This window comes from Spermophilus citellus, assembly GCF_964194105.1.
Source record: "Spermophilus citellus genome assembly, chromosome: X".
NCBI lineage: Eukaryota > Metazoa > Chordata > Mammalia > Rodentia > Sciuridae > Spermophilus > Spermophilus citellus.
In genome coordinates, this window is record NC_138190.1 from 55,292,071 (window position 1) to 55,311,473 (window position 19,403).

Below are 19,403 nucleotides of genomic sequence, written 5' to 3' on the forward strand. Positions count from 1 at the left end.
CCAAATTTCGTTCTTCTATGTTGAAGCGTTCATTTCCAGTAACAGTTTGAATTTTTAGGTTTCACTCTGTTTTCTCCTATATTGATAGATGTATTTGGAACTCTAAATCCAACACGGTTTGTGCTAGCTTCTTGAAACTTGACACAGTAATGTAGTTTCACATTCTATCTCTATGTTTTGTTTCCTCTTGATGTAGCCCTAAGCAGTGACTGGCGAGAAACACTTTCATGGAAAGGGGTTGCCAAGCTTCCAACAATTACGAAACTCCAGAAATCTCAGCAAATATTTTTTCACCCAAACTGGATGATACTTTCAGGTAATGATCAGTACACGAAGGCGACTTGGTTCCCCAAATTTCGTTCTTCTATGTTGAAGCGTTCATTTCCAGTAACAGTTTGAATTTTTAGGTTTCACTCTGTTTTCTCCTATATTGATAGATGTATTTGGAACTCTAAATCCAACACGGTTTGTGCTAGCTTCTTGAAACTTGACACAGTAAAGTAGTTTCACATTCTATCTCTACGTTTTGTTTCCTATTGATGTAGCCCTAAGCAGTGACTGGCGAGAAACACTTTCATGGAAAGGGGTTGCCAAGCTTCCAAAAATTACGAAACTCCAGAAATCTCAGCAAATATTTTTTCACCCAAACTGCATGATACTTTCAGGTAATGATCAGTACACGAAGGCGACTTGGTTCCCCAAATTTCGTTCTTCTATGTTGAAGCGTTCATTTCCAGTAACAGTTTGAATTTTTAGGTTTCACTCTGTTTTCTCCTATATTGATAAATGTATTTGGAACTCTAAATCCAAGACGGTTTGTGCTAGCTTCTTGAAACTTGACACAGTAAAGTAGTTTCACGTTCTATCTCTATGTTTTATTTCCTCTTGATGTAGCCCTAAGCAGTGACTGGCGAGAAACACTTTCATGGAAAGGGGTTGCCAAGCTTCCAAAAATTACGAATCTCCAGAAATCTCAGCAAATATTTTTTCACCCAAACTAGATGATACTTTCAGGTAATGATCAGTACACTAAGGCGACTTGGTTCCCCAAATTTCGTTCTTCTATGTTGAAGCGTTCATTTCCAGTAACAGTTTGAATTTTTAGGTTTCACTCTGTTTTCTCCTATATTGATAGATGTATTTGGAACTCTAAATCCAACACGGTTTGTGCTAGCTTCTTGAAACTTGACACAGTAAAGTAGTTTCACATTCTATCTCTATGTTTTGTTTCCTCTTGATGTAGCCCTAAGCAGTGACTGGCGAGAAACACTTTCATGGAAAGAGGTTGCCAAGCTTCCAAAAATTACGAAACTCCAGAAATCTCAGCAAATATTTTTTCACCAAAACTGCATGATACTTTCAGGTAATGATCAGTACACGAAGGCGACTTGGTTCCCCAAATTTCGTTCTTCTATGTTGAAGCGTTCATTTCCAGTAACAGTTTGAATTTTTAGGTTTCACTCTGTTTTCTCCTATATTGATAAATGTATTTGGAACTCTAAATCCAAGACGGTTTGTGCTAGCTTCTTGAAACTTGACACAGTAAAGTAGTTTCACGTTCTATCTCTATGTTTTGTTTCCTCTTGATGTAGCCCTAAGCAGTGACTGGCGAGAAACACTTTCATGGAAAGGGGTTGCCAAGCTTCCAAAAATTACGAATCTCCAGAAATCTCAGCAAATATTTTTTCACCCAAACTAGATGATACTTTCAGGTAATGATCAGTACACGAAGGCGACTTGGTTCCCCAAATTTCGTTCTTCTATGTTGAAGCGTTCATTTCCAGTAACAGTTTGAATTTTTAGGTTTCACTCTGTTTTCTCCTATATTGATAAATGTATTTGGAACTCTAAATCCAACACGGTTTGTGCTAGCTTCTTGAAACTTGACACAGTAAAGTAGTTTCACATTCTATCTCTATGTTTTGTTTCCTATTGATGTAGCCCTAAGCAGTGACTGGCGAGAAACACTTTCATGGAAAGGGGTTGCCAAGCTTCCAAAAATTACGAATCTCCAGAAATCTCAGCAAATATTTTTTCACCCAAACTGCATGATACTTTCAGGTAATGATCAGTACACGAAGGCGACTTGGTTCCCCAAATTTCGTTCTTCTATGTTGAAGCGTTCATTTCCAGTAACATTTTGAATTTTTAGGTTTCACTCTGTTTTCTCCTATATTGATAGATGTATTTGGAACTCTAAATCCAAGACGGTTTGTGCTAGCTTCTTGAAACTTGACACAGTAAAGTAGTTTCACGTTCTATCTCTATGTTTTGTTTCCTCTTGATGTAGCCCTAAGCAGTGACTGGCGAGAAACACTTTCATGGAAAGGGGTTGCCAAGCTTCCAAAAATTACGAATCTCCAGAAATCTCAGCAAATATTTTTTCACCCAAACTAGATGATACTTTCAGGTAATGATCAGTACACTAAGGCGACTTGGTTCCCCAAATTTCGTTCTTCTATGTTGAAGCGTTCATTTCCAGTAACAGTTTGAATTTTTAGGTTTCACTCTGTTTTCTCCTATATTGATAGATGTATTTGGAACTCTAAATCCAACACGGTTTGTGCTAGCTTCTTGAAACTTGACACAGTAAAGTAGTTTCACATTCTATCTCTATGTTTTGTTTCCTATTGATGTAGCCCTAAGCAGTGACTGGCGAGAAACACTTTCATGGAAAGGGGTTGCCAAGCTTCCAAAAATTACGAAACTCCAGAAATCTCAGCAAATATTTTTTCACCCAAACTGCATGATACTTTCAGGTAATGATCAGTACACGAAGGCGACTTGGTTCCCCAAATTTCGTTCTTCTATGTTGAAGCGTTCATTTCCAGTAACAGTTTGAATTTTTAGGTTTCACTCTGTTTTCTCCTATATTGATAAATGTATTTGGAACTCTAAATCCAAGACGGTTTGTGCTAGCTTCTTGAAACTTGACACAGTAAAGTAGTTTCACGTTCTATCTCTATGTTTTATTTCCTCTTGATGTAGCCCTAAGCAGTGACTGGCGAGAAACACTTTCATGGAAAGGGGTTGCCAAGCTTCCAAAAATTACGAATCTCCAGAAATCTCAGCAAATATTTTTTCACCCAAACTAGATGATACTTTCAGGTAATGATCAGTACACTAAGGCGACTTGGTTCCCCAAATTTCGTTCTTCTATGTTGAAGCGTTCATTTCCAGTAACAGTTTGAATTTTTAGGTTTCACTCTGTTTTCTCCTATATTGATAGATGTATTTGGAACTCTAAATCCAACACGGTTTGTGCTAGCTTCTTGAAACTTGACACAGTAAAGTAGTTTCACATTGTATCTCTATGTTTTGTTTCCTCTTGATGTAGCCCTAAGCAGTGACTGGCGAGAAACACTTTCATGGAAAGAGGTTGCCAAGCTTCCAAAAATTACGAAACTCCAGAAATCTCAGCAAATATTTTTTCACCAAAACTGCATGATACTTTCAGGTAATGATCAGTACACGAAGGCGACTTGGTTCCCCAAATTTCGTTCTTCTATGTTGAAGCGTTCATTTCCAGTAACAGTTTGAATTTTTAGGTTTCACTCTGTTTTCTCCTATATTGATAAATGTATTTGGAACTCTAAATCCAAGACGGTTTGTGCTAGCTTCTTGAAACTTGACACAGTAAAGTAGTTTCACGTTCTATCTCTATGTTTTGTTTCCTCTTGATGTAGCCCTAAGCAGTGACTGGCGAGAAACACTTTCATGGAAAGGGGTTGCCAAGCTTCCAAAAATTACGAATCTCCAGAAATCTCAGCAAATATTTTTTCACCCAAACTAGATGATACTTTCAGGTAATGATCAGTACACTAAGGCGACTTGGTTCCCCAAATTTCGTTCTTCTATGTTGAAGCGTTCATTTCCAGTAACAGTTTGAATTTTTAGGTTTCACTCTGTTTTCTCCTATATTGATAGATGTATTTGGAACTCTAAATCCAACACGGTTTGTGCTAGCTTCTTGAAACTTGACACAGTAAAGTAGTTTCACATTCTATCTCTATGTTTTGTTTCCTCTTGATGTAGCCCTAAGCAGTGACTGGCGAGAAACACTTTCATGGAAAGAGGTTGCCAAGCTTCCAAAAATTACGAAACTCCAGAAATCTCAGCAAATATTTTTTCACCCAAACTGCATGATACTTTCAGGTAATGATCAGTACACGAAGGCGACTTGGTTCCCCAAATTTCGTTCTTCTATGTTGAAGCGTTCATTTCCAGTAACAGTTTGAATTTTTAGGTTTCACTCTGTTTTCTCCTATATTGATAAATGTATTTGGAACTCTAAATCCAAGACGGTTTGTGCTAGCTTCTTGAAACTTGACACAGTAAAGTAGTTTCACGTTCTATCTCTATGTTTTGTTTCCTCTTGATGTAGCCCTAAGCAGTGACTGGCGAGAAACACTTTCATGGAAAGGGGTTGCCAAGCTTCCAAAAATTACGAATCTCCAGAAATCTCAGCAAATATTTTTTCACCCAAACTAGATGATACTTTCAGGTAATGATCAGTACACTAAGGCGACTTGGTTCCCCAAATTTCGTTCTTCTATGTTGAAGCGTTCATTTCCAGTAACAGTTTGAATTTTTAGGTTTCACTCTGTTTTCTCCTATATTGATAGATGTATTTGGAACTCTAAATCCAACACGGTTTGTGCTAGCTTCTTGAAACTTGACACAGTAAAGTAGTTTCACATTCTATCTCTATGTTTTGTTTCCTATTGATGTAGCCCTAAGCAGTGACTGGCGAGAAACACTTTCATGGAAAGGGGTTGCCAAGCTTCCAAAAATTACGAAACTCCAGAAATCTCAGCAAATATTTTTTCACCCAAACTGCATGATACTTTCAGGTAATGATCAGTACACGAAGGCGACTTGGTTCCCCAAATTTCGTTCTTCTATGTTGAAGCGTTCATTTCCAGTAACAGTTTGAATTTTTAGGTTTCACTCTGTTTTCTCCTATATTGATAAATGTATTTGGAACTCTAAATCCAAGACGGTTTGTGCTAGCTTCTTGAAACTTGACACAGTAAAGTAGTTTCACGTTCTATCTCTATGTTTTATTTCCTCTTGATGTAGCCCTAAGCAGTGACTGGCGAGAAACACTTTCATGGAAAGGGGTTGCCAAGCTTCCAAAAATTACGAATCTCCAGAAATCTCAGCAAATATTTTTTCACCCAAACTAGATGATACTTTCAGGTAATGATCAGTACACTAAGGCGACTTGGTTCCCCAAATTTCGTTCTTCTATGTTGAAGCGTTCATTTCCAGTAACAGTTTGAATTTTTAGGTTTCACTCTGTTTTCTCCTATATTGATAGATGTATTTGGAACTCTAAATCCAACACGGTTTGTGCTAGCTTCTTGAAACTTGACACAGTAAAGTAGTTTCACATTGTATCTCTATGTTTTGTTTCCTCTTGATGTAGCCCTAAGCAGTGACTGGCGAGAAACACTTTCATGGAAAGAGGTTGCCAAGCTTCCAAAAATTACGAAACTCCAGAAATCTCAGCAAATATTTTTTCACCAAAACTGCATGATACTTTCAGGTAATGATCAGTACACGAAGACGACTTGGTTCCCCAAATTTCGTTCTTCTATGTTGAAGCGTTCATTTCCAGTAACAGTTTGAATTTTTAGGTTTCACTCTGTTTTCTCCTATATTGATAGATGTATTTGGAACTCTAAATCCAACACGGTTTGTGCTAGCTTCTTGAAACTTGACACAGTAAAGTAGTTTCACATTCTATCTCTATGTTTTGTTTCCTCTTGATGTAGCCCTAAGCAGTGACTGGCGAGAAACACTTTCATGGAAAGGGGTTGCCAAGCTTCCAAAAATTACAAAACTCCAGAAATCTCAGCAAATATTTTTTCACCCAAACTGCATGATACTTTCAGGTAATGATCAGTACACGAAGGCGACTTGGTTCCCCAAATTTCGTTCTTCTATGTTGAAGCGTTCATTTCCAGTAACAGTTTGAATTTTTAGGTTTCACTCTGTTTTCTCCTATATTGATAAATGTATTTGGAACTCTAAATCCAAGACGGTTTGTGCTAGCTTCTTGAAACTTGACACAGTAAAGTAATTTCACGTTCTATCTCTATGTTTTATTTCCTCTTGATGTAGCCCTAAGCAGTGACTGGCGAGAAACACTTTCATGGAAAGGGGTTGCCAAGCTTCCAAAAATTACGAATCTCCAGAAATCTCAGCAAATATTTTTTCGACCAAACTAGATGATACTTTCAGGTAATGATCAGTACACTAAGGCGACTTGGTTCCCCAAATTTCGTTCTTCTATGTTGAAGCGTTCATTTCCAGTAACAGTTTGAATTTTTAGGTTTCACTCTGTTTTCTCCTATATTGATAGATGTATTTGGAACTCTAAATCCAACACGGTTTGTGCTAGCTTCTTGAAACTTGACACAGTAATGTAGTTTCACATTCTATCTCTATGTTTTGTTTCCTCTTGATGTAGCCCTAAGCAGTGACTGGCGAGAAACACTTTCATGGAAAGGGGTTGCCAAGCTTCCAACAATTACGAAACTCCAGAAATCTCAGCAAATATTTTTTCACCCAAACTGGATGATACTTTCAGGTAATGATCAGTACACGAAGGCGACTTGGTTCCCCAAATTTCGTTCTTCTATGTTGAAGCGTTCATTTCCAGTAACAGTTTGAATTTTTAGGTTTCACTCTGTTTTCTCCTATATTGATAGATGTATTTGGAACTCTAAATCCAACACGGTTTGTGCTAGCTTCTTGAAACTTGACACAGTAAAGTAGTTTCACATTCTATCTCTACGTTTTGTTTCCTATTGATGTAGCCCTAAGCAGTGACTGGCGAGAAACACTTTCATGGAAAGGGGTTGCCAAGCTTCCAAAAATTACGAAACTCCAGAAATCTCAGCAAATATTTTTTCACCCAAACTGCATGATACTTTCAGGTAATGATCAGTACACGAAGGCGACTTGGTTCCCCAAATTTCGTTCTTCTATGTTGAAGCGTTCATTTCCAGTAACAGTTTGAATTTTTAGGTTTCACTCTGTTTTCTCCTATATTGATAAATGTATTTGGAACTCTAAATCCAAGACGGTTTGTGCTAGCTTCTTGAAACTTGACACAGTAAAGTAGTTTCACGTTCTATCTCTATGTTTTATTTCCTCTTGATGTAGCCCTAAGCAGTGACTGGCGAGAAACACTTTCATGGAAAGGGGTTGCCAAGCTTCCAAAAATTACGAATCTCCAGAAATCTCAGCAAATATTTTTTCACCCAAACTAGATGATACTTTCAGGTAATGATCAGTACACTAAGGCGACTTGGTTCCCCAAATTTCGTTCTTCTATGTTGAAGCGTTCATTTCCAGTAACAGTTTGAATTTTTAGGTTTCACTCTGTTTTCTCCTATATTGATAGATGTATTTGGAACTCTAAATCCAACACGGTTTGTGCTAGCTTCTTGAAACTTGACACAGTAAAGTAGTTTCACATTCTATCTCTATGTTTTGTTTCCTCTTGATGTAGCCCTAAGCAGTGACTGGCGAGAAACACTTTCATGGAAAGGGGTTGCCAAGCTTCCAAAAATTACGAATCTCCAGAAATCTCAGCAAATATTTTTTCACCCAAACTGGATGATACTTTCAGGTAATGATCAGTACACGAAGGAGACTTGGTTCCCCAAATTTCGTTCTTCTATGTTGAAGCGTTCATTTCCAGTAACAGTTTGAATTTTTAGGTTTCACTCTGTTTTCTCCTATATTGATAGATGTATTTGGAACTCTAAATCCAACACGGTTTGTGCTAGCTTCTTGAAACTTGACACAGTAATGTAGTTTCACATTCTATCTCTATGTTTTGTTTCCTCTTGATGTAGCCCTAAGCAGTGACTGGCGAGAAACACTTTCATGGAAAGGGGTTGCCAAGCTTCCAAAAATTACGAAACTCCAGAAATCTCAGCAAATATTTTTTCACCCAAACTGCATGATACTTTCAGGTAATGATCAGTACACGAAGGCGACTTGGTTCCCCAAATTTCGTTCTTCTATGTTGAAGCGTTCATTTCCAGTAACAGTTTGAATTTTTAGGTTTCACTCTGTTTTCTCCTATATTGATAAATGTATTTGGAACTCTAAATCCAAGACGGTTTGTGCTAGCTTCTTGAAACTTGACCCAGTAAAGTAGTTTCACGTTCTATCTCTATGTTTTATTTCCTCTTGATGTAGCCCTAAGCAGTGACTGGCGAGAAACACTTTCATGGAAAGGGGTTGCCAAGCTTCCAAAAATTACGAATCTCCAGAAATCTCAGCAAATATTTTTTCACCCAAACTAGATGATACTTTCAGGTAATGATCAGTACACTAAGGCGACTTGGTTCCCCAAATTTCGTTCTTCTATGTTGAAGCGTTCATTTCCAGTAACAGTTTGAATTTTTAGGTTTCACTCTGTTTTCTCCTATATTGATAGATGTATTTGGAACTCTAAATCCAACACGGTTTGTGCTAGCTTCTTGAAACTTGACACAGTAAAGTAGTTACACATTCTATCTCTATGTTTTGTTTCCTCTTGATGTAGCCCTAAGCAGTGACTGGCGAGAAACACTTTCATGGAAAGGGGTTGCCAAGCTTCCAAAAATTACGAATCTCCAGAAATCTCAGCAAATATTTTTTCACCCAAACTGCATGATACTTTCAGGTAATGATCAGTACACGAAGGCGACTTGGTTCCCCAAATTTCGTTCTTCTATGTTGAAGCGTTCATTTCCAGTAACAGTTTGAATTTTTAGGTTTCACTCTGTTTTCTCCTATATTGATAGATGTATTTGGAACTCTAAATCCAACACGGTTTGTGCTAGCTTCTTGAAACTTGACACAGTAAAGTAGTTTCACATTCTATCTCTATGTTTTGTTTCCTCTTGACGTAGCCCTAAGCAGTGACTGGCGAGAAACACTTTCATGGAAAGGGGTTGCCAAGCTTCCAAAAATTACGAATCTCCAGAAATCTCAGCAAATATTTTTTCACCCAAACTGCATGATACTTTCAGGTAATGATCAGTACACTAAGGCGACTTGGTTCCCCAAATTTCGTTCTTCTATGTTGAAGCGTTCATTTCCAGTAACAGTTTGAATTTTTAGGTTTCACTCTGTTTTCTCCTATATTGATAGATGTATTTGGAACTCTAAATCCAACACGGTTTGTGCTAGCTTCTTGAAACTTGACACAGTAAAGTAGTTACACATTCTATCTCTATGTTTTGTTTCCTCTTGATGTAGCCCTAAGCAGTGACTGGCGAGAAACACTTTCATGGAAAGGGGTTGCCAAGCTTCCAAAAATTACGAATCTCCAGAAATCTCAGCAAATATTTTTTCACCCAAACTGCATGATACTTTCAGGTAATGATCAGTACACGAAGGCGACTTGGTTCCCCAAATTTCGTTCTTCTATGTTGAAGCGTTCATTTCCAGTAACAGTTTGAATTTTTAGGTTTCACTCTGTTTTCTCCTATATTGATAGATGTATTTGGAACTCTAAATCCAACACGGTTTGTGCTAGCTTCTTGAAACTTGACACAGTAAAGTAGTTTCACATTCTATCTCTATGTTTTGTTTCCTCTTGACGTAGCCCTAAGCAGTGACTGGCGAGAAACACTTTCATGGAAAGGGGTTGCCAAGCTTCCAAAAATTACGAATCTCCAGAAATCTCAGCAAATATTTTTTCACCCAAACTGCATGATACTTTCAGGTAATGATCAGTACACGAAGGCGACTTGGTTCCCCAAATTTCGTTCTTCTATGTTGAAGCGTTCATTTCTAGTAACAGTTTGAATTTTTAGGTTTCACTCTGTTTTCTCCTATATTGATAGATGTATTTGGAACTCTAAATCCAACACGGTTTGTGCTAGCTTCTTGAAACTTGACACAGTAAAGTAGTTTCACATTCTATCTCTATGTTTTGTTTCCTCTTGATGTAGCCCTAAGCAGTGACTGGCGAGAAACACTTTCATGGAAAGGGGTTGCCAAGCTTCCAAAAATTACGAATCTCCAGAAATCTCAGCAAATATTTTTTCACCCAAACTAGATGATACTTTCAGGTAATGATCAGTACACTAAGGCGACTTGGTTCCCCAAATTTCGTTCTTCTATGTTGAAGCGTTCATTTCCAGTAACAGTTTGAATTTTTAGGTTTCACTCTGTTTTCTCCTATATTGATAGATGTATTTGGAACTCTAAATCCAACACGGTTTGTGCTAGCTTCTTGAAACTTGACACAGTAAAGTAGTTTCACATTCTATCTCTACGTTTTGTTTCCTATTGATGTAGCCCTAAGCAGTGACTGGCGAGAAACACTTTCATGGAAAGGGGTTGCCAAGCTTCCAAAAATTACGAAACTCCAGAAATCTCAGCAAATATTTTTTCACCCAAACTGCATGATACTTTCAGGTAATGATCAGTACACGAAGGCGACTTGGTTCCCCAAATTTCGTTCTTCTATGTTGAAGCGTTCATTTCCAGTAACAGTTTGAATTTTTAGGTTTCACTCTGTTTTCTCCTATATTGATAAATGTATTTGGAACTCTAAATCCAAGACGGTTTGTGCTAGCTTCTTGAAACTTGACACAGTAAAGTAGTTTCACGTTCTATCTCTATGTTTTATTTCCTCTTGATGTAGCCCTAAGCAGTGACTGGCGAGAAACACTTTCATGGAAAGGGGTTGCCAAGCTTCCAAAAATTACGAATCTCCAGAAATCTCAGCAAATATTTTTTCACCCAAACTAGATGATACTTTCAGGTAATGATCAGTACACTAAGGCGACTTGGTTCCCCAAATTTCGTTCTTCTATGTTGAAGCGTTCATTTCCAGTAACAGTTTGAATTTTTAGGTTTCACTCTGTTTTCTCCTATATTGATAGATGTATTTGGAACTCTAAATCCAACACGGTTTGTGCTAGCTTCTTGAAACTTGACACAGTAAAGTAGTTTCACATTCTATCTCTATGTTTTATTTCCTCTTGATGTAGCCCTAAGCAGTGACTGGCGAGAAACACTTTCATGGAAAGGGGTTGCCAAGCTTCCAAAAATTACGAATCTCCAGAAATCTCAGCAAATATTTTTTCACCCAAACTGCATGATACTTTCAGGTAATGATCAGTACACGAAGGCGACTTGGTTCCCCAAATTTCGTTCTTCTATGTTGAAGCGTTCATTTCCAGTAACAGTTTGAATTTTTAGGTTTCACTCTGTTTTCTCCTATATTGATAGATGTATTTGGAACTCTAAATCCAACACGGTTTGTGCTAGCTTCTTGAAACTTGACACAGTAAAGTAGTTTCACATTCTATCTCTATGTTTTGTTTCCTCTTGACGTAGCCCTAAGCAGTGACTGGCGAGAAACACTTTCATGGAAAGGGGTTGCCAAGCTTCCAAAAATTACGAATCTCCAGAAATCTCAGCAAATATTTTTTCACCCAAACTGCATGATACTTTCAGGTAATGATCAGTACACTAAGGCGACTTGGTTCCCCAAATTTCGTTCTTCTATGTTGAAGCGTTCATTTCCAGTAACAGTTTGAATTTTTAGGTTTCACTCTGTTTTCTCCTATATTGATAGATGTATTTGGAACTCTAAATCCAACACGGTTTGTGCTAGCTTCTTGAAACTTGACACAGTAAAGTAGTTTCACATTTTATCTCTATGTTTTGTTTCCTCTTGATGTAGCCCTAAGCAGTGACTGGCGAGAAACACTTTCATGGAAAGGGGTTGCCAAGCTTCCAAAAATTACGAATCTCCAGAAATCTCAGCAAATATTTTTTCACCCAAACTGCATGATACTTTCAGGTAATGATCAGTACACGAAGGCGACTTGGTTCCCCAAATTTCGTTCTTCTATGTTGAAGCGTTCATTTCCATTAACAGTTTGAATTTTTAGGTTTCACTCTGTTTTCTCCTATATTGATAGATGTATTTGGAACTCTAAATCCAACACGGTTTGTGCTAGCTTCTTGAAACTTGACACAGTAAAGTAGTTTCACATTCTATCTCTATGTTTTGTTTCCTCTTGATGTAGCCCTAAGCAGTGACTGGCGAGAAACACTTTCATGGAAAGGGGTTGCCAAGCTTCCAAAAATTACAAAACTCCAGAAATCTCAGCAAATATTTTTTCACCCAAACTGCATGATACTTTCAGGTAATGATCAGTACACGATGGCGACTTGGTTCCCCAAATTTCGTTCTTCTATGTTGAAGCGTTCATTTCCAGTAACAGTTTGAATTTTTAGGTTTCACTCTGTTTTCTCCTATATTGATAAATGTATTTGGAACTCTAAATCCAAGACGGTTTGTGCTAGCTTCTTGAAACTTGACACAGTAAAGTAGTTTCACGTTCTATCTCTATGTTTTATTTCCTCTTGATGTAGCCCTAAGCAGTGACTGGCGAGAAACACTTTCATGGAAAGGGGTTGCCAAGCTTCCAAAAATTACGAATCTCCAGAAATCTCAGCAAATATTTTTTCACCCAAACTAGATGATACTTTCAGGTAATGATCAGTACACTAAGGCGACTTGGTTCCCCAAATTTCGTTCTTCTATGTTGAAGCGTTCATTTCCAGTAACAGTTTGAATTTTTAGGTTTCACTCTGTTTTCTCCTATATTGATAGATGTATTTGGAACTCTAAATCCAACACGGTTTGTGCTAGCTTCTTGAAACTTGACACAGTAAAGTAGTTTCACATTCTATCTCTATGTTTTATTTCCTCTTGATGTAGCCCTAAGCAGTGACTGGCGAGAAACACTTTCATGGAAAGAGGTTGCCAAGCTTCCAACAATTACGAAACTCCAGAAATCTCAGCAAATATTTTTTCACCAAAACTGCATGATACTTTCAGGTAATGATCAGTACACGAAGGCGACTTGGTTCCCCAAATTTCGTTCTTCTATGTTGAAGCGTTCATTTCCAGTAACAGTTTGAATTTTTAGGTTTCACTCTGTTTTCTCCTATATTGATAAATGTATTTGGAACTCTAAATCCAAGACGGTTAGTGCTAGCTTCTTGAAACTTGACACAGTAAAGTAGTTTCACGTTCTATCTCTATGTTTTGTTTCCTCTTGATGTAGCCCTAAGCAGTGACTGGCGAGAAACACTTTCATGGAAAGGGGTTGCCAAGCTTCCAAAAATTACGAATCTCCAGAAATCTCAGCAAATATTTTTTCACCCAAACTAGATGATACTTTCAGGTAATGATCAGTACACTAAGGCGACTTGGTTCCCCAAATTTCGTTCTTCTATGTTGAAGCGTTCATTTCCAGTAACAGTTTGAATTTTTAGGTTTCACTCTGTTTTCTCCTATATTGATAGATGTATTTGGAACTCTAAATCCAACACGGTTTGTGCTAGCTTCTTGAAACTTGACACAGTAAAGTAGTTTCACATTCTATCTCTATGTTTTGTTTCCTCTTGATGTAGCCCTAAGCAGTGACTGGCGAGAAACACTTTCATGGAAAGGGGTTGCCAAGCTTCCAAAAATTACGAATCTCCAGAAATCTCAGCAAATATTTTTTCACCCAAACTGCATGATACTTTCAGGTAATGATCAGTACACGAAGGCGACTTGGTTCCCCAAATTTCGTTCTTCTATGTTGAAGCGTTCATTTCCAGTAACAGTTTGAATTTTTAGGTTTCACTCTGTTTTCTCCTATATTGATAGATGTATTTGGAACTCTAAATCCAACACGGTTTGTGCTAGCTTCTTGAAACTTGACACAGTAAAGTAGTTTCACATTCTATCTCTATGTTTTGTTTCCTCTTGATGTAGCCCTAAGCAGTGACTGGCGAGAAACACTTTCATGGAAAGGGGTTGCCAAGCTTCCAAAAATTACGAATCTCCAGAAATCTCAGCAAATATTTTTTCACCCAAACTGCATGATACTTTCAGGTAATGATCAGTACACGAAGGCGACTTGGTTCCCCAAATTTCGTTCTTCTATGTTGAAGCGTTCATTTCCAGTAACAGTTTGAATTTTTAGGTTTCACTCTGTTTTCTCCTATATTGATAGATGTATTTGGAACTCTAAATCCAACACGGTTTGTGCTAGCTTCTTGAAACTTGACACAGTAATGTAGTTTCACATTCTATCTCTATGTTTTGTTTCCTCTTGATGTAGCCCTAAGCAGTGACTGGCGAGAAACACTTTCATGGAAAGGGGTTGCCAAGCTTCCAAAAATTACGAATCTCCAGAAATCTCAGCAAATATTTTTTCACCCAAACTAGATGATACTTTCAGGTAATGATCAGTACACTAAGGCGACTTGGTTCCCCAAATTTCGTTCTTCTATGTTGAAGCGTTCATTTCCAGTAACAGTTTGAATTTTTAGGTTTCACTCTGTTTTCTCCTATATTGATAGATGTATTTGGAACTCTAAATCCAACACGGTTTGTGCTAGCTTCTTGAAACTTGACACAGTAATGTAGTTTCACATTCTATCTCTATGTTTTGTTTCCTCTTGATGTAGCCCTAAGCAGTGACTGGCGAGAAACACTTTCATGGAAAGGGGTTGCCAAGCTTCCAAAAATTACAAAACTCCAGAAATCTCAGCAAATATTTTTTCACCCAAACTGCATGATACTTTCAGGTAATGATCAGTACACGAAGGCGACTTGGTTCCCCAAATTTCGTTCTTCTATGTTGAAGCGTTCATTTCCAGTAACAGTTTGAATTTTTAGGTTTCACTCTGTTTTCTCCTATATTGATAGATGTATTTGGAACTCTAAATCCAACACGGTTTGTGCTAGCTTCTTGAAACTTGACACAGTAATGTAGTTTCACATTCTATCTCTATGTTTTGTTTCCTCTTGATGTAGCCCTAAGCAGTGACTGGCGAGAAACACTTTCATGGAAAGGGGTTGCCAAGCTTCCAACAATTACGAAACTCCAGAAATCTCAGCAAATATTTTTTCACCCAAACTGCATGATACTTTCAGGTAATGATCAGTACACGAAGGCGACTTGGTTCCCCAAATTTCGTTCTTCTATGTTGAAGCGTTCATTTCCAGTAACAGTTTGAATTTTTAGGTTTCACTCTGTTTTCTCCTATATTGATAAATGTATTTGGAACTCTAAATCCAAGACGGTTTGTGCTAGCTTCTTGAAACTTGACACAGTAAAGTAGTTTCACGTTCTATCTCTATGTTTTATTTCCTCTTGATGTAGCCCTAAGCAGTGACTGGCGAGAAACACTTTCATGGAAAGGGGTTGCCAAGCTTCCAAAAATTACGAATCTCCAGAAATCTCAGCAAATATTTTTTCACCCAAACTAGATGATACTTTCAGGTAATGATCAGTACACTAAGGCGACTTGGTTCCCCAAATTTCGTTCTTCTATGTTGAAGCGTTCATTTCCAGTAACAGTTTGAATTTTTAGGTTTCACTCTGTTTTCTCCTATATTGATAGATGTATTTGGAACTCTAAATCCAACACGGTTTGTGCTAGCTTCTTGAAACTTGACACAGTAAAGTAGTTTCACATTCTATCTCTATGTTTTGTTTCCTCTTGATGTAGCCCTAAGCAGTGACTGGCGAGAAACACTTTCATGGAAAGGGGTTGCCAAGCTTCCAAAAATTACGAATCTCCAGAAATCTCAGCAAATATTTTTTCACCCAAACTGCATGATACTTTCAGGTAATGATCAGTACACGAAGGCGACTTGGTTCCCCAAATTTCGTTCTTCTATGTTGAAGCGTTCATTTCCAGTAACAGTTTGAATTTTTAGGTTTCACTCTGTTTTCTCCTATATTGATAGATGTATTTGGAACTCTAAATCCAACACGGTTTGTGCTAGCTTCTTGAAACTTGACACAGTAAAGTAGTTTCACATTCTATCTCTATGTTTTGTTTCCTCTTGATGTAGCCCTAAGCAGTGACTGGCGAGAAACACTTTCATGGAAAGGGGTTGCCAAGCTTCCAAAAATTACAAAACTCCAGAAATCTCAGCAAATATTTTTTCACCCAAACTGCATGATACTTTCAGGTAATGATCAGTACACGAAGGCGACTTGGTTCCCCAAATTTCGTTCTTCTATGTTGAAGCGTTCATTTCCAGTAACAGTTTGAATTTTTAGGTTTCACTCTGTTTTCTCCTATATTGATAAATGTATTTGGAACTCTAAATCCAAGACGGTTTGTGCTAGCTTCTTGAAACTTGACACAGTAAAGTAGTTTCACGTTCTATCTCTATGTTTTATTTCCTCTTGATGTAGCCCTAAGCAGTGACTGGCGAGAAACACTTTCATGGAAAGGGGTTGCCAAGCTTCCAAAAATTACGAATCTCCAGAAATCTCAGCAAATATTTTTTCACCCAAACTAGATGATACTTTCAGGTAATGATCAGTACACTAAGGCGACTTGGTTCCCCAAATTTCGTTCTTCTATGTTGAAGCGTTCATTTCCAGTAACAGTTTGAATTTTTAGGTTTCACTCTGTTTTCTCCTATATTGATAGATGTATTTGGAACTCTAAATCCAACACGGTTTGTGCTAGCTTCTTGAAACTTGACACAGTAAAGTAGTTTCACATTCTATCTCTATGTTTTATGTCCTCTTGATGTAGCCCTAAGCAGTGACTGGCGAGAAACACTTTCATGGAAAGGGGTTGCCAAGCTTCCAAAAATTACGAATCTCCAGAAATCTCAGCAAATATTTTTTCACCCAAACTGCATGATACTTTCAGGTAATGATCAGTACACGAAGGCGACTTGGTTCCCCAAATTTCGTTCTTCTATGTTGAAGCGTTCATTTCCAGTAACAGTTTGAATTTTTAGGTTTCACTCTGTTTTCTCCTATATTGATAGATGTATTTGGAACTCTAAATCCAACACGGTTTGTGCTAGCTTCTTGAAACTTGACACAGTAAAGTAGTTTCACGTTCTATCTCTATGTTTTGTTTCCTCTTGACGTAGCCCTAAGCAGTGACTGGCGAGAAACACTTTCATGGAAAGGGGTTGCCAAGCTTCCAAAAATTACGAATCTCCAGAAATCTCAGCAAATATTTTTTCACCCAAACTGCATGATACTTTCAGGTAATGATCAGTACACGAAGGCGACTTGGTTCCCCAAATTTCGTTCTTCTATGTTGAAGCGTTCATTTCTAGTAACAGTTTGAATTTTTAGGTTTCACTCTGTTTTCTCCTATATTGATAGATGTATTTGGAACTCTAAATCCAACACGGTTTGTGCTAGCTTCTTGAAACTTGACACAGTAAAGTAGTTTCACATTCTATCTCTATGTTTTGTTTCCTCTTGATGTAGCCCTAAGCAGTGACTGGCGAGAAACACTTTCATGGAAAGGGGTTGCCAAGCTTCCAAAAATTACGAATCTCCAGAAATCTCAGCAAATATTTTTTCACCCAAACTAGATGATACTTTCAGGTAATGATCAGTACACTAAGGCGACTTGGTTCCCCAAATTTCGTTCTTCTATGTTGAAGCGTTCATTTCCAGTAACAGTTTGAATTTTTAGGTTTCACTCTGTTTTCTCCTATATTGATAGATGTATTTGGAACTCTAAATCCAACACGGTTTGTGCTAGCTTCTTGAAACTTGACACAGTAATGTAGTTTCACATTCTATCTCTATGTTTTGTTTCCTCTTGATGTAGCCCTAAGCAGTGACTGGCGAGAAACACTTTCATGGAAAGGGGTTGCCAAGCTTCCAAAAATTACGAATCTCCAGAAATCTCAGCAAATATTTTTTCACCCAAACTAGATGATACTTTCAGGTAATGATCAGTACACTAAGGCGACTTGGTTCCCCAAATTTCGTTCTTCTATGTTGAAGCGTTCATTTCCAGTAACAGTTTGAATTTTTAGGTTTCACTCTGTTTTCTCCTATATTGATAGATGTATTTGGAACTCTAAATCCAACACGGTTTGTGCTAGCTTCTTGAAACTTGACACAGTAAAGTAGTTTCACATTCTATCTCTATGTTTTGTTTCCTCTTGATGTAGCCCTAAGCAGTGACTGGCGAGAAACACTTTCATGGAAAGGGGTTGCCAAGCTTCCAAAAATTACGAATCTCCAGAAATCTCAGCAAATATTTTTTCACCCAAACTGCATGATACTTTCAGGTAATGATCAGTACACGAAGGCGACTTGGTTCCCCAAATTTCGTTCTTCTATGTTGAAGCGTTCAATTCCATTAACAGTTTGAATTTTTAGGTTTCACTCTGTTTTCTCCTATATTGATAGATGTATTTGGAACTCTAAATCCAACACGGTTTGTGCTAGCTTCTTGAAACTTGACACAGTAAAGTAGTTTCACATTCTATCTCTATGTTTTGTTTCCTCTTGATGTAGCCCTAAGCAGTGACTGGCGAGAAACACTTTCATGGAAAGGGGTTGCCAAGCTTCCAAAAATTACAAAACTCCAGAAATCTCAGCAAATATTTTTTCACCCAAACTGCATGATACTTTCAGGTAATGATCAGTACACGATGGCGACTTGGTTCCCCAAATTTCGTTCTTCTATGTTGAAGCGTTCATTTCCAGTAACAGTTTGAATTTTTAGGTTTCACTCTGTTTTCTCCTATATTGATAAATGTATTTGGAACTCTAAATCCAAGACGGTTTGTGCTAGCTTCTTGAAACTTGACACAGTAAAGTAGTTTCACGTTCTATCTCTATGTTTTATTTCCTCTTGATGTAGCCCTAAGCAGTGACTGGCGAGAAACACTTTCATGGAAAGGGGTTGCCAAGCTTCCAAAAATTACGAATCTCCAGAAATCTCAGCAAATATTTTTTCACCCAAACTAGATGATACTTTCAGGTAATGATCAGTACACTAAGGCGACTTGGTTCCCCAAATTTCGTTCTTCTATGTTGAAGCGTTCATTTCCAGTAACAGTTTGAATTTTTAGGTTTCACTCTGTTTTCTCCTATATTGATAGATGTATTTGGAACTCTAAATCCAACACGGTTTGTGCTAGCTTCTTGAAACTTGACACAGTAAAGTAGTTTCACATTCTATCTCTATGTTTTATGTCCTCTTGATGTAGCCCTAAGCAGTGACTGGCGAGAAACACTTTCATGGAAAGGGGTTGCCAAGCTTCCAAAAATTACGAATCTCCAGAAATCTCAGCAAATATTTTTTCACCCAAACTGCATGATACTTTCAGGTAATGATCAGTACACGAAGGCGACTTGGTTCCCCAAATTTCGTTCTTCTATGTTGAAGCGTTCATTTCCAGTAACAGTTTGAATTTTTAGGTTTCACTCTGTTTTCTCCTATATTGATAGATGTATTTGGAACTCTAAATCCAACACGGTTTGTGCTAGCTTCTTGAAACTTGACACAGTAAAGTAGTTTCACGTTCTATCTCTATGTTTTGTTTCCTCTTGACGTAGCCCTAAGCAGTG